Genomic DNA, 12,653 nt, shown 5'->3' with positions numbered 1-12,653 from the left:
GTCTAGTAAATGTTTCAGCTCTAGAATTTCTTCTTGATTTTTAAAATCATTTCAATGTCTTTGTTAAGTTTCTGTGGTAGATTTCTGAATTCCTCCTTTGTGTTATCTTGAAGTTCATTGAACTTCCTCAAGACAGCTATATATATATATACACACACATATATATATATGTCTTACTATATATACACATATATATATGTCTTACTCTGTAACCTGCAGCCGCGACTTCCCTGGCTCAGGTGATTTGGTGATTCTCTCACCTCGGCCTCCGAGGTAGTTGGGACTATAGGTGTGTGCCACCACACCCAGTATATGGATGGATAGATAGATAGATAGATAGATAGATAGATAGATAGGTAGATAGATAGATAGATAGATAATAGTAGAGACAGGGTTTTGCCCTATTGTTCAGGCTGGTTTCAAACTCCTGGGCTCAAGTGATCCACCTGTCTTGGCCTCCCAAAGTTTTGGGATTACAGGCATGAGCCACCATGCCCAGCCAAGACAGCTACTTTGAATTCCCTGTCTGACAGGTCACATATCTCCATCACTCCAGGATTGGTCATTGGTTCCTTATTTAGTCCATTTGGTGAGGTCATATTTTCTTTGTTGTTTTTTATACTTGTGGGTGTTCATTCATGTCTGGTCATTGAAGAGTTATGTATTTATTCCAAACTTCACAGGCTGGGCTTATTTGTACCCATCCTTGAGAGGGCTTTCCAAAAATTCAAAGGGGATTGAGTGTTGTTATTTAGATGACTATGGTCATTTCAGCACTTGGGGGTACTCTAAGCCCAGGAATGCTGCGACTTTTGCAGACTCCTAGATATACAGACTTGGTGGACTTGGGGAAGATAAGGGAGAATTCCTTGGATTCCCAGGAAAGGTCTCTTACTCTCTTCCCTCACTTTCCTCCAGGCAGGAGTCTCTCTCCATGCTGGCTTGCCTGAAGTTGGGGGAGGGGTGATGCAAGCATTCCCATGGTCACCACAGCTGGCATTGTGGTGGGTTGCACCTGAATCCCATAGTCTCTCAGGCCAGTGCAATACCTAGGCTCCCCAAGGCCCATGACTGCTGCTGCCCAGTTACTGCTGCTGTTTATTCAAGGCCCAAGGCCACTTTAGCTATCAGGTGGTAAATCTTGCCTGGACTTGGTCTATCCCTCCAGGGCAGTGAATCCCCTTCTGGCCCAGGGTGGGTCTAGAAATGCCATCCAGAAGCAAAGGCCTAGGATTGGGGGTTTCAAAAATCTGCCTGGTGCTTTATTTTACTGTAGTTGAGCTGGTACCCAAGTTGCGAGACAAAGTCCTCTGTATTCTTCCCTCTCCTTCTCCCAAGTGGAAGCTGTGTTTCCCTGCACTGCATCACCTGGAGTTCAGGAAGGAGTGGCACAGGCACTCCCATGGCCACTACAGCTGGTGTCACACTGGAGTATACCTCAAGCCCACTGAAAAGCCTAATTTTCAAATGTGTTTGCTAAACTATAGTTGTAAACATATATTTAAATATGCAATGAACATGTGAACCTCATTTTCACAAGGCTTGTGAATATTTGTATGTGCCTTGTGAACATTGGTATTGCTGGATAAATACCACCTAGAAGACCTTGGGAAATGCATAGTAATCTTCTGCACATATATCCCCAAACCATTGTGAGGCCTCCAGAACAAATGTGGCTTTCAGCATCTCTTCCTCTCTCTCCCTCAATAACCACTGCAAGGCTTTTGAGACTATCAACCCTAAGTCCAACACAGACTTCTATGTTCACGCAGCTTACTAACAAGCACTAGGCCACTGCATGCTTCCTGGCCCCTCCAACCCCCACCATCTACAGAGGGAAGAACATAGAACTACCTGCAGATTGTAGTTACTGTCTTACTCTTACAGCATTTCTGGAGATAAGTGCTCATGGGGAAGTTTCTAGAGAATAAAAACTAATGTCATCATACATAATCACACATTTACTTTCATACCTGGAAACTTATATTACTTCAAGTGATATATTTTTGTGGGAAGTGAGTGAGGAACCTGGAAGAACCCCAGTAACATCTCTGAAAGTATCTTGCTTATTTATGTTTGTGTGTTTATGTCTTTATCTGTCTCCCAACTAAGTTGTAAGCTCTCTGAGAGCAGAGACCTAGTCTATTTTGTTAATCACCACATCCCCAATATCTATGGTGCCTGGCATATAGTAGATACTTTAAAAATATGTAAAAATAAATGAATGGGCCGGACACAGTGGCTCACGCCTATAATCCCAGCACTTTGGGAGGCCGAGGCGAGCGGGTCACCTGAGGTCAGGAGTTTGAGACCAGCCTGGCCAACATGGGAGACCCCTGTCTCTACTAAAAATACAAAAAAAAATTAGCTTGGCAAGGTGGCAGGCGCCTGTAATCCCAGCTACTCAGGAGGCTGAGGCAGGAGAATTGCTTGAGCCCAGGAGACGGAGGTTGCAGTGAGCTGAGATCATGCCACTGCACTCCAGCCTGGGCGACAGAGTGAGACTTTGTCTCTAAATAAATAAACAAATAAATAAATGCAAAAAGATTGTATACAAGGGTATATATGGCAGAACTACCTATAAAGGGACTAGTAAACACTTGGAGGAAATGTAAATGTCCAACAATAGGGGATTAGTTAAGTGTGGCTTGTCCATATTGTAAGAATCCTGTGAAGCCATTAAAAATGATTAAATGGAAGAATATCTAATGACATTGAAAATATTCACAACTAGGTGGAAAAACATATATACAATATAATAAACCTATTATAGAATGATATGTATAATATGGTTGTAATTGTCTAAAACAAAGAGAGAAAATGTGTGTGTGTTTGTGTAGGCAGAGAAAAATATTAGATATCAATAATTTGAGAAACATTTAAGCTACTTTGGTGATCACTTACTTCTAAAGACAAATTAAAACTCTGTTTTATATTCTTTGATGGGAAATTTTAATATAGTATCATTGATTACAAAGCTCAAACTAAACAAAATGCCTAAGGAAGATTTCCTGTGTTTAATATGGTAAAGTCTGGTCCCTTTTATTTGTTTATTTTATTGAAACCCCATACCCATTATGAAGTCACTCCCTATTTCCTCCTCTCCCAGCCCCTGGCAACTGCTGATCTACTTTCTGTCTGTAGATTTCTCTATTCTGGACATTTCATATAAATGGAACCATACAATATTTGCCCTCTGTATCTGATTTATTTCACTTAGCATATTGTTTTCAAGATTCATTCACACTGTAGCATGTATCAGTACATCATTCTTTTTATGGATGAATAGTAGTCCATTGTATGGATAGAAAACATTTTGCTTATCCACTCATCTATTGATGAATAGTTGGGTCATTTTCACCTTTCGGCTATTGTGAGTAGTGCTATTATGAAAATTCATGTACAAGTATTTGTTTAAACACTTGTTTTCAATTATTTGAGGTATGTACTCAGGAGTAGAATTTCTGAGTCACATGGCAATTCTATGTTTAACTTTTTCAGGAACTAACTGCCAGAATGTTTTCCACAACAGCTGCCCCTTTTTATGGTTGTATTGAAATGATATGTATGTAGGGGAGGTGGGTGGCTGCAAAATGAAGAGCAGGGCATTGTATGCAACAATGAGAAAATGGATTAGAAAAAACTATTTAGAGTTCTGCTTTTTTCTCTTCCCCCTTTTTGTTCTGGGATGATCATTGCCTGCCACTTCTCTACAAAATGCCACTTCTCTACAAAACTTGTCAGCAAACTCTGAAAAATTTATCTCCTGTGCAATTTTTATATTCTTGGGAAAATACTAGAGGATGTACTCTACCAAGATGATAAAGCGAATCAATGAAAAGGAAAATCTTGGGATCCAGGATTCAGGGTATGCAACACAATAGACAGGCAAAGCGAATTCCCAGGAGGAGGGTCAATGAAGATCCCAGACTAACACCTGTGTAGCAGGCTTATTGAACAACCAGTCTATATGGGAGAAGCAAAACAAAGTCTAAAGGCGATGAAAATACAGGAGACATTGAGCTGATTTGGCAGATGATAAGATAATTGTGTTGAAAGGAGTTTCATGGTTCTGTCAGTTTAAGGGTGAAGTAGTAATAAGTATACAGAAAAACTAGTAAAACAAAAAATGAGCCAATTATTAACCCCAGTATAAACAAAATTTTACAAGAAAAATATTTAAGCATAGTACACTACATGGCTCATCCGTGAACAAATGTTTACATAGTTATAATGATATGAATACCAGAAATTGATTTAACCAAAACTTGTGATATAATATTGAGAGAATGGGTGGAAGAGAGGTATATATATTTAACAATATTTCTCCTTTCTAAAAAAAGCAAATCAAACCTTGTCTTCTGAGAATTATCTTAGAATATGAGCTAAGGGTATATTACTCTTTTAATATATTGTTAAGCACTATTTTTATATTTTATTTAGAATAATGTACATCTATATTAATAAATGAGATTAACTCCTTTGCCTTTTTGTGCCATTTTAATATTTTTAATATTAGAATTATACTAGCTTTGTACAGAAATCACAAGCATACCATTTTTTCTATGTTCCAAAACAGTTTAAATAATCCAGGAACCATGGATTTCTTGAAGGTTTGAGAAAACTTGCCCATAAGAATCATAATTTTGGCCAGGCATGGTGGCTCACACCTGTAATCCCAGCACTTTGGGAGGCCAAGGCAGGCGAATCACCTGAGGTCAGGAGTTCGAGACCAGCTTGACCAACATGGAGAAACCCAGTCTCTACTAAAAATACAAAATTAGCTGGGCGTGGTGGTGTGTGCCTGTAATCCCAGCTATTCTGGAGGCTGAGGCAGGAGAATCACTTGAACCCGGGAGGCAGAGGTTGCAGTGAGCTGATATCATGCCATTGCCCTCCAACCTGGGCGACAAGAGCAAGACTCCATCTCAAAATAAAATAAAATAAAAATCATAATTTTATGTCCTAGTGTACTTGAGGGTACAGTTGAGGCTTTCATTTGCACCATTCCACTGAACAAGTTCTTTTCAAGGAAGAAGTCAAAATTGACCTCTAACTTGCCAATTTCAACAATTCCCAAACCTTGACCTACCAGACCTCTCAGCATCAGTTGATGGAGTTGGTCACTTTCTTCTTGAAACTTTCTTCACTTGACTTCTAGAAAATCACTGTCTTTGGTTCAGTAAGAAAGGAGAACCAAAGACAGTGATTTTCTACATAAAAATTCCAATTAAGTTTTGTTTCTTCTATCAGTTAGAGTGATGTGTTAATATCTCCTACTATATTGTGATTTTGTCTATCTAATTCTGTCAATTTTAAAATATATTTTGAGACTGTATTACTAGTATGTACAAATGTATAATTGTTATATCCTTTGGGGTATGCCCCTTTTGTCATTATAAAATCCTCCTCTTTAAATCTACTAATGTTCATCATCTTAAAATCTACTTTGTCTGATATTATTACATATGCTTTATTTTAGTTTGTGTACAGTATTTCTTTTTTCCTTACTTTTATTTGCAGTGTTTCCCCATTCTTACAGTTGCATGCGTCTCTTGTAAACAACAAATAATTGGTTTTTATTTTATTATCCAGTCTGATAATATTGATCTTTTAGTTGATGTAATTGATCCTTTACGCTCAGTGGATTTACTGATATATTTGGATTTAAATCTCGCATCTTATTTGCTTTCTAGTTGTCCCACCTGTTTTATTATCGTTTTTCTCTGCTTTCTTTCCTTTGGAATTGAGTCTTTATTATTATTTATTATTATTTTATTATTTCATTTTCACTCTATTCATTTGTTAGTTTACATTCTTCTACTGTTTCATATGGGATATCTTAAAGGTTACGGCATGCATTCTTGACTTACTAAAGTCTAATTTAATTTGTTACCACTTCCCAGACAATGCAAAGACTTTCAAACAACATGACGCCATTTCTTACTCCTACCTTTTGTACTCTTGTCATTTATTTGAATTCTACATCTATTTTAAACCCCATAAGACATTATTATTGTTTTATGTAATCAATATCATTTGTGTGTGTGTATGTGTGTATATATATATATATTTACACCTTTCATTTCTTTCATTCTTTTCTGCATTTCTTGCTTCCATCTATGATCATTTTCTTTTTGTCTGAAGAAACTTCTTTGGAACTTCCTTCAGTGTGGGTTGGCTGGTAAAATTTCCCTGTCAGTTTTTGGTCAGAATGGGTCTTTATTTTGCCTAGATACAAGTCCTTGGTTGGATTTATGTATTGTGAATGTTTTCTCCCAGTCTGTGGTTTGTCTTTTCACTCCTTTAAGGGTGCATTATGGTTAATAGAAGTTCTTACATTTAATTAATTCTTATTTTTCAGTTTTTTATGGTTAGTGCGTTTTGTATTCTGTTTCAGAAATTTTTGCCTATCCTAAGAACATGATGCCATCCTTCTATATATTCTTTCTACATATTTTAAATATTTTCTTCTAGAAGTCTGATTGTTCTATTGTTCACAATTAAGTTTATGATTCATTTTTAATGAATTTTGATGGAGCGATGCAAATAAAAGTTCATTTTTCCATATGGATATTCAATTGCTTTAGCACCAATTGTTGGAAAAAAATAATTTCCTCACTGAATTGCACTGTTGTCTTTGCCATGAATCTGATGACCATATCACTATAGCTTTGTTTCTGTACTCTATTTTAGGGGTAGGTTATGTTCCACAAGCCAAATTTGCAGCCTGTTTTTATATGGCATTGAGCTAAGAATTTTTTTACATTTTTAAAGAATTGTCACACAAAACAAAAAAACAGCAAAAAAACAAATAATATGTATCATGGACCATATGTATCTACAAACCTAAAATATTTACTATGTTGCTTTTTACAGAAAAAGTTTGCCAACCCCTGATCTCTTATATTCCATTGACTTATTGGTCTGTCTTTGTACCAGTAACGTATTATCTTATAGTAAGTTTTAATATTTGTTAGTATAATTCCTCCAACTTTGCTCTCTTTGATTTTTATATAAATTTTAGAATCATCTTGTCAATTTTATCAACAAAAATATCTTCTGAGGTTTTGATAGGAATTACATTGACTCTATAGATCCATTTGGGGGAGCATACATCTTAACAATATTGAGCATTCCTGTCCATGAGCATAGTTAGTTTGTTTGTTTATTTATTTATTTATTTATTTATTTAGATCTTTTAAATTTTCTCTTGGCAATATTTTTGTAAAATTTTAGTGTACAGGTCTTGCACATTTTTGTAAAATTTATTCTTTCGTATTTAATGTTATTTTCTATTTCTTCTGGTATCAGTTTTTATCAGTTGTGTTTTTCTAGAAATATGTCCATTTCAACTAAGTTGTTTAATTTACTTGAAGTAAGTTATTTGTAATGTTCTTTTGTCATCCTTATAATGTCTGTGCTGATGCCTCCCTTTTCATACCTGATATTTTAATTTATATTTTAACTATTTTAAGTTTATCAGCTTTGTTATAGGTTCATCAAATTTACTAATCCTACCATAGGATCAAATTTTTGCTTTGTTCAGCAGGTCATGGAATTTTAAAACATTTTTTTACTTTGTTTATTTTCTATGTTGAATTTTTATTTTTATTTTGCTTTTCATTTCATTTATTTCTGGTCTTTTGTTATTATTCCAATACTTTCTTTGGATTCAGTTTTCTTTTTCTTCTTGACTTCTTCAGATTAAAACTTGGTTCATCGATTTTCAACATTTCTTACTTTTTAAAAGTGCTATACATTTATCTTTATATACTGCTCTAACCCCATATCACAAATTTTGATGAGTCATATTTTTACTATCATTGAGTTTAAAATATTTTATAATTTTTACGTTATTTCTTGTTTTATTCACAGTTATTTTACAGTGTTTTAATTTCCCAACATATGGAGATTTTCTGGCTCTCTCTCTGTTGCTGATTTACTTGTTTTACTGTGATCACATAACATACTCTGTATTATCTCAATCGTTTGAAATTTGTTGAGACTTGCTGTATGCCCAGTAAATAATTTAATTTGGTAAATGGCCCACTGCATTTGAAACAAATATGTCTCTGCTGTTGTTGGGTAGAGTGTCATATATTTGTCTATTATGTCAAGTTGCTTTATCATGTTTTTAAAATCCTTATAAACTTCCTGATATTTTGTCATTTCTGACAGACATGGAGGAAACTGTGACATCTCTATGATTGTTGAGTTTGTTATTTTGCTGTTTGTATTTGTTAGTAAGATGTTTCAAAATAAATAAGGCAAAATAAAATCAGGTGCTTACAAATTTAAGATTGTATTCTTATTAGATCAATTCTTTCATCTTTGTGAAATGTCCTTTTTGTCTGAAGTACTACTTGTTGCCTTAAATGTCTGCATTGTCTAAAATTTATGCACCTGCACTATCATCTTTATTTTGGTTAATGTTTGTGTGGTATATGTTTCCCATTCTTTTCTTTTCAACCTATCTGTATCCTTATGTTTACAGTGTGTCTTTTTTTTTAACATTTTCTGTAGTGCAAGTCTGTTGGTTAATTAATTTTGTCAGGTTTTGCTTCTCTGAAAAGTCTTTATTTATGTTTTTGAATTATATATTCACCTTGTATAGAATTCTGGGTTTGTGGTTGTTGTTTTTGTTTTATTACATTTTGTTTTATTGGTTTTCCCTCAGCACTTTAAAAATGCCACTCCATTGTTTCTGCTTGCATAGTTTTTCACAATAAGTTTGCTGTAATTCCCATTTGTGTTCAACTGTATATAATGTATCTGTTTTTAAAAATCTGGATGCCTTCAAGCTCTTTACTTTGATTTTCGTGTGTGTGTGTGTGTGTGTGTGTGTGTGTGTGTGTGTGTGTTCTACTTTGGCATTCTCTAGGCTTCTTCAATCTGTGATTTGGTATCTCATTAATTTTGAAAAATATTTATCATCTGTGTCTTCAAATATTGTTTCTAATTTTTTCTCTTCTTCTGGTATCGCATTTACATATGTTATACTGTTCAATTTGTCACACAGTTCTTGAGTACACTGTTCTAGTTTGTTTTCTCACTATTTTTCCTTCTAGTTGTTCAGTTTTGTTCCCATTTATTGACCTATTTTTACTTCAATAATTGTTTCCTGGGTTGTTGAGTTAACTGATGAACTCATAGATGGCATACGATTTATCTTTTTATTCTTGTGTCACTTGTACTTTTGATGTCACATCTAGGAAGGCTTTGCCTCGCCCAAGGCCACATTTACTTCCATATTTTCTTCTAAGAGTTTGACAGTTTTAGCTGTTACATATATGTCTATGATCTAGTTTGAATAAATTTTTGTGTATGGTGTGAAGAAGAGGTCTAACCTCTTTTTTATCTTTTGCATGTAAATATCCAGTTGTCCTGGCACCATTTGTTGAAAATATGATTCTTTTCCCATTAAGTCATCTTGACACCCTTGTTGAAAATCAATTGACCATAAATGTGAGAACTTGTTTCTGAACTCTCCATTCTGTTCCAGTGACCCATATGTCTTCTATAAATTCTTATAGCTAATTCTACATTAGACTTTGGTTTTCAGATGTGGTAATCTCATTAGATTATGGTGACATGTTTGGTTACAAGTTTTATCTTTTCCTTGGCAACATTTTTTTGATTACTGCTCTTCTTTTATTTGTTTTTGTTGTTCCTTTCTCTTTTTTTGAGACAAGGTCTTACTCTGTTGCCCAGGGTGGAGTAAGTGGTATCATCATGGCTCACTGTAGCCTCAATCTCCTGAGCTCAAGCAATCCTCCCACCTCAGCCTCCCACGTAGTGGGACTACAGGCATGCACCATCATGCCAGGCTAAGTTTTTTATTTTTTGTAGAGACAGGGTCTTGCTTTGTTGCCTGGGCTGGTCTTGAACTCCTGGGCTCAAGCAATCCTCCAACCTCAGCTTCCCAAAGTGCTGGGATTACCAGTATGAGCTACTGCACCTGGCCTTGTTGTTCCTTTCTTCCTTTTATCTTGTAGTATCTTGATCCTTTTTGCTTATTATTTATCACTGAGGTGAGTTTGTCCTAAATAAACTTTTTGCGGAAAGTTTATGTGGATATATTAATATTAATGAGGCATTAGGAGTGAGTTTTAGATTAGCAGGAATTCTCTTATGAAAGGTATTGATTGTATGTGTGAGTTTTCAGCCTTTACTTCTCTCTAGCCCATCAAGATCAAAGCTGCAGAGTTGTTTACACTTCAGAATTTCTTTCCTCCCCTTCCCACCTTACAAAACAGACTTTCACTGCAAAAATGGCTTGTCAGTGTGATTATTTGTTCTGGTCCCATCTTTCCTACCTTTTGAGACTTGTGTTGAAAGGAGTCCAGTAAAACCACCGATGCCAGCTTGTAGACCCTGATCCCATTGTTATAATGAATGACTAACTGTTTTTCATATCAAAGTGTCATACTTACACCTTGACAGAAGAAAGAAACAAGGCCTGGAGCAGTGGCTCACGCCTGTAATTCCAGCACTTTGGGAGGCTGAAGTAGGAGGAATAATTAGACTTTGATATAAAAAATGGGGAAGATATGGAGGTATAAGATATGAAGAAGTATGTCTTCTTGGACTTTTCTGAAATCTGCCAGCCATGAGCCTCCACTCTTTGTATCTTTTGATACCCATTTTATATTAACTATACTTCTATTTTGTGGTTTCATGGCTTCAGATATCTTCCAGCTTAATTGTGCTCTGTCTTTAATTATTTGCAGCAATTTCTGAAAGGAGCAAGAAGAAAGACCAGACCTTTCTTTGCCACTTTAAAAACTGGTCATCTTTTGAAACCCCGTGAAAGGCACAGTGGGTGACCATCTACCTCAGGAGTGGGCAAACTATGGGCCTTGGGTAGTCTGGTCTCCTGTCTGTTTTTGTAAGGCTTTATTGGAACCCATACACACATAAACTGATCATCTCTTGTTTTGTGTTAAGTTTTCTTATAATTATTCTTTTCTATTTTGTCTAGTTGAACTACCATTTCATCTTGTGTATGCCCTTTCCAGTCTTAAATTATAGAAGCTATGTCTTTGTGGTTTTAAATTATGGAAGCTGTGTCTTCTTGTGTTTTAGCATGGCAAGATATTTGTTCTTACTTTTCCTCTAGAATCTGCAGTGGATTACTTTCAAAAGTAGGTATTGCTTCTAAGTTTCCTGACTTCTGTTTCCTTCTCCCTGTTCTGTAGTATCTTTATAGATTGCATGTCTTCTCTTATCCTTAAACAAGGTACAAAAATGTTCTGATCAAGGTTTGCTAGCAGAGAGGATAAGTGGCTTGCTCTTAGCTTAACTCTCTATCTACTTAATGGATGTTGAATTCCCTTCTCAACTCAACAACTAGAAGAAAGGTTAAGATAAACTAACCCCAGTCCAATATCTAGTTTCTACTGGACTTTTATATGCCTTCTATGGTGGCTTCTCTCCTCTTACTTCCTTTACTGTCTGTGCAGGATGTGATCAGCTGGGCTCTGTCTCTCTGAGTTGCTTTGGTAGTATTACTAGTTTCAAGATCAGATAATAGCTTACAGAATTAATTAGTTCAGTGAAAGCCCTGGTTTGATCACAGAGGCAGAGACTGAGCTATATTTGTAGTGCTGACTAGACCCCAAACTTGGCCAGGTAGCTTGTACCTGTGTCAAAAGTTGGAGGAGGAGATTGACAGCTGAGGTGTCTCCAAGGGAATTACAATTATTTTCATTTTCTTTGTGTCTGTAATTATGTCCCTTTTATTCAAATTTTGTATATGTGAAATTTCTTAATTTTTGTTTGGCTATTTATTTTATTGACTTTTTCATCAAACAACCAACTCTTCTTTAAGCACTTGGATTGAAATGTGTTAATTAATTATATTGTTTTAAATTTACCATTAGTCACACATACAATACAAAAAGATATTTTCATTACAAAATTTTAACCCAAGCAGTTAAAACTAAACTCCAGCTTGATCACCATTCCTAATACCAGGCCCTTCTCAGAGGGGAGGGTAAGTAAAAGTCCATTTTGGTAACTAGTTTAACCAGAATCTTTCATTGTTTCCCTGTTTTTCTTATAATGTCTTCCTTTGAATTATCCTCTTTTTTTCAAGAGTTCCATCATATGATGTATTCCTTTTTGCTTACAGATTGACCTCCTAGAGGCATGCATCCCCCTACTCCAGTCTGAGCTGGTTCTCTCTAGGCCTGAGGCTCAGTTATCAACTTGGGACTTTTATTTATCCTCCCTCAGGATAGGTACCTGGTTCTTGGATACCAGGTCTTTCTCTTGTTTTATATACTCCTTTATTTTGGTGGCAAACATTCCGTAATCACTTCCTGAGAATGGTGACATTTGAGGTAGATTTTCTGAGTCTTTATATGTTAGAATATGTTTTTATTCTCCTTTGCCACTTGATTGATAATTTGGCTGCACATAGAATGTAGGCATTCACAGGGCTTTTGGGAGCAGCTTCCCTTGAGGAGAAGATAGATACAGTTAAGATCTTCCCAGCAAAGACTGTGTGAAATGACAAGGCTGTTGAGGTACCCAACGGGTAGCTTGGTAAAGGTATATCTTGTCTCTTACGTTTATGCATCTACTTTACCACCATGGAATTAGCCTATTATAATTTATTGCATTCCTTCAGTCAGCTAATCTTGCTT

General features: G+C 35.8%; 1 protein-coding gene across 9 annotated transcripts in view; it reads left to right on the top strand.

Annotated features, from left to right (window-relative positions):
* The window catches only part of F8 (coagulation factor VIII), a 198,570-nt gene that overhangs the window by 101,347 nt on the left and 84,570 nt on the right, over positions 1-12,653 (top strand). The window lies entirely within an intron of this gene.

This window comes from Macaca mulatta, chromosome X (genome assembly GCF_049350105.2).
Source record: "Macaca mulatta isolate MMU2019108-1 chromosome X, T2T-MMU8v2.0, whole genome shotgun sequence".
Lineage (NCBI taxonomy): Eukaryota > Metazoa > Chordata > Mammalia > Primates > Cercopithecidae > Macaca > Macaca mulatta.
Note: the sequence above shows the minus strand (reverse complement) of the source record. Positions and strands in the feature narration are given on the sequence as shown.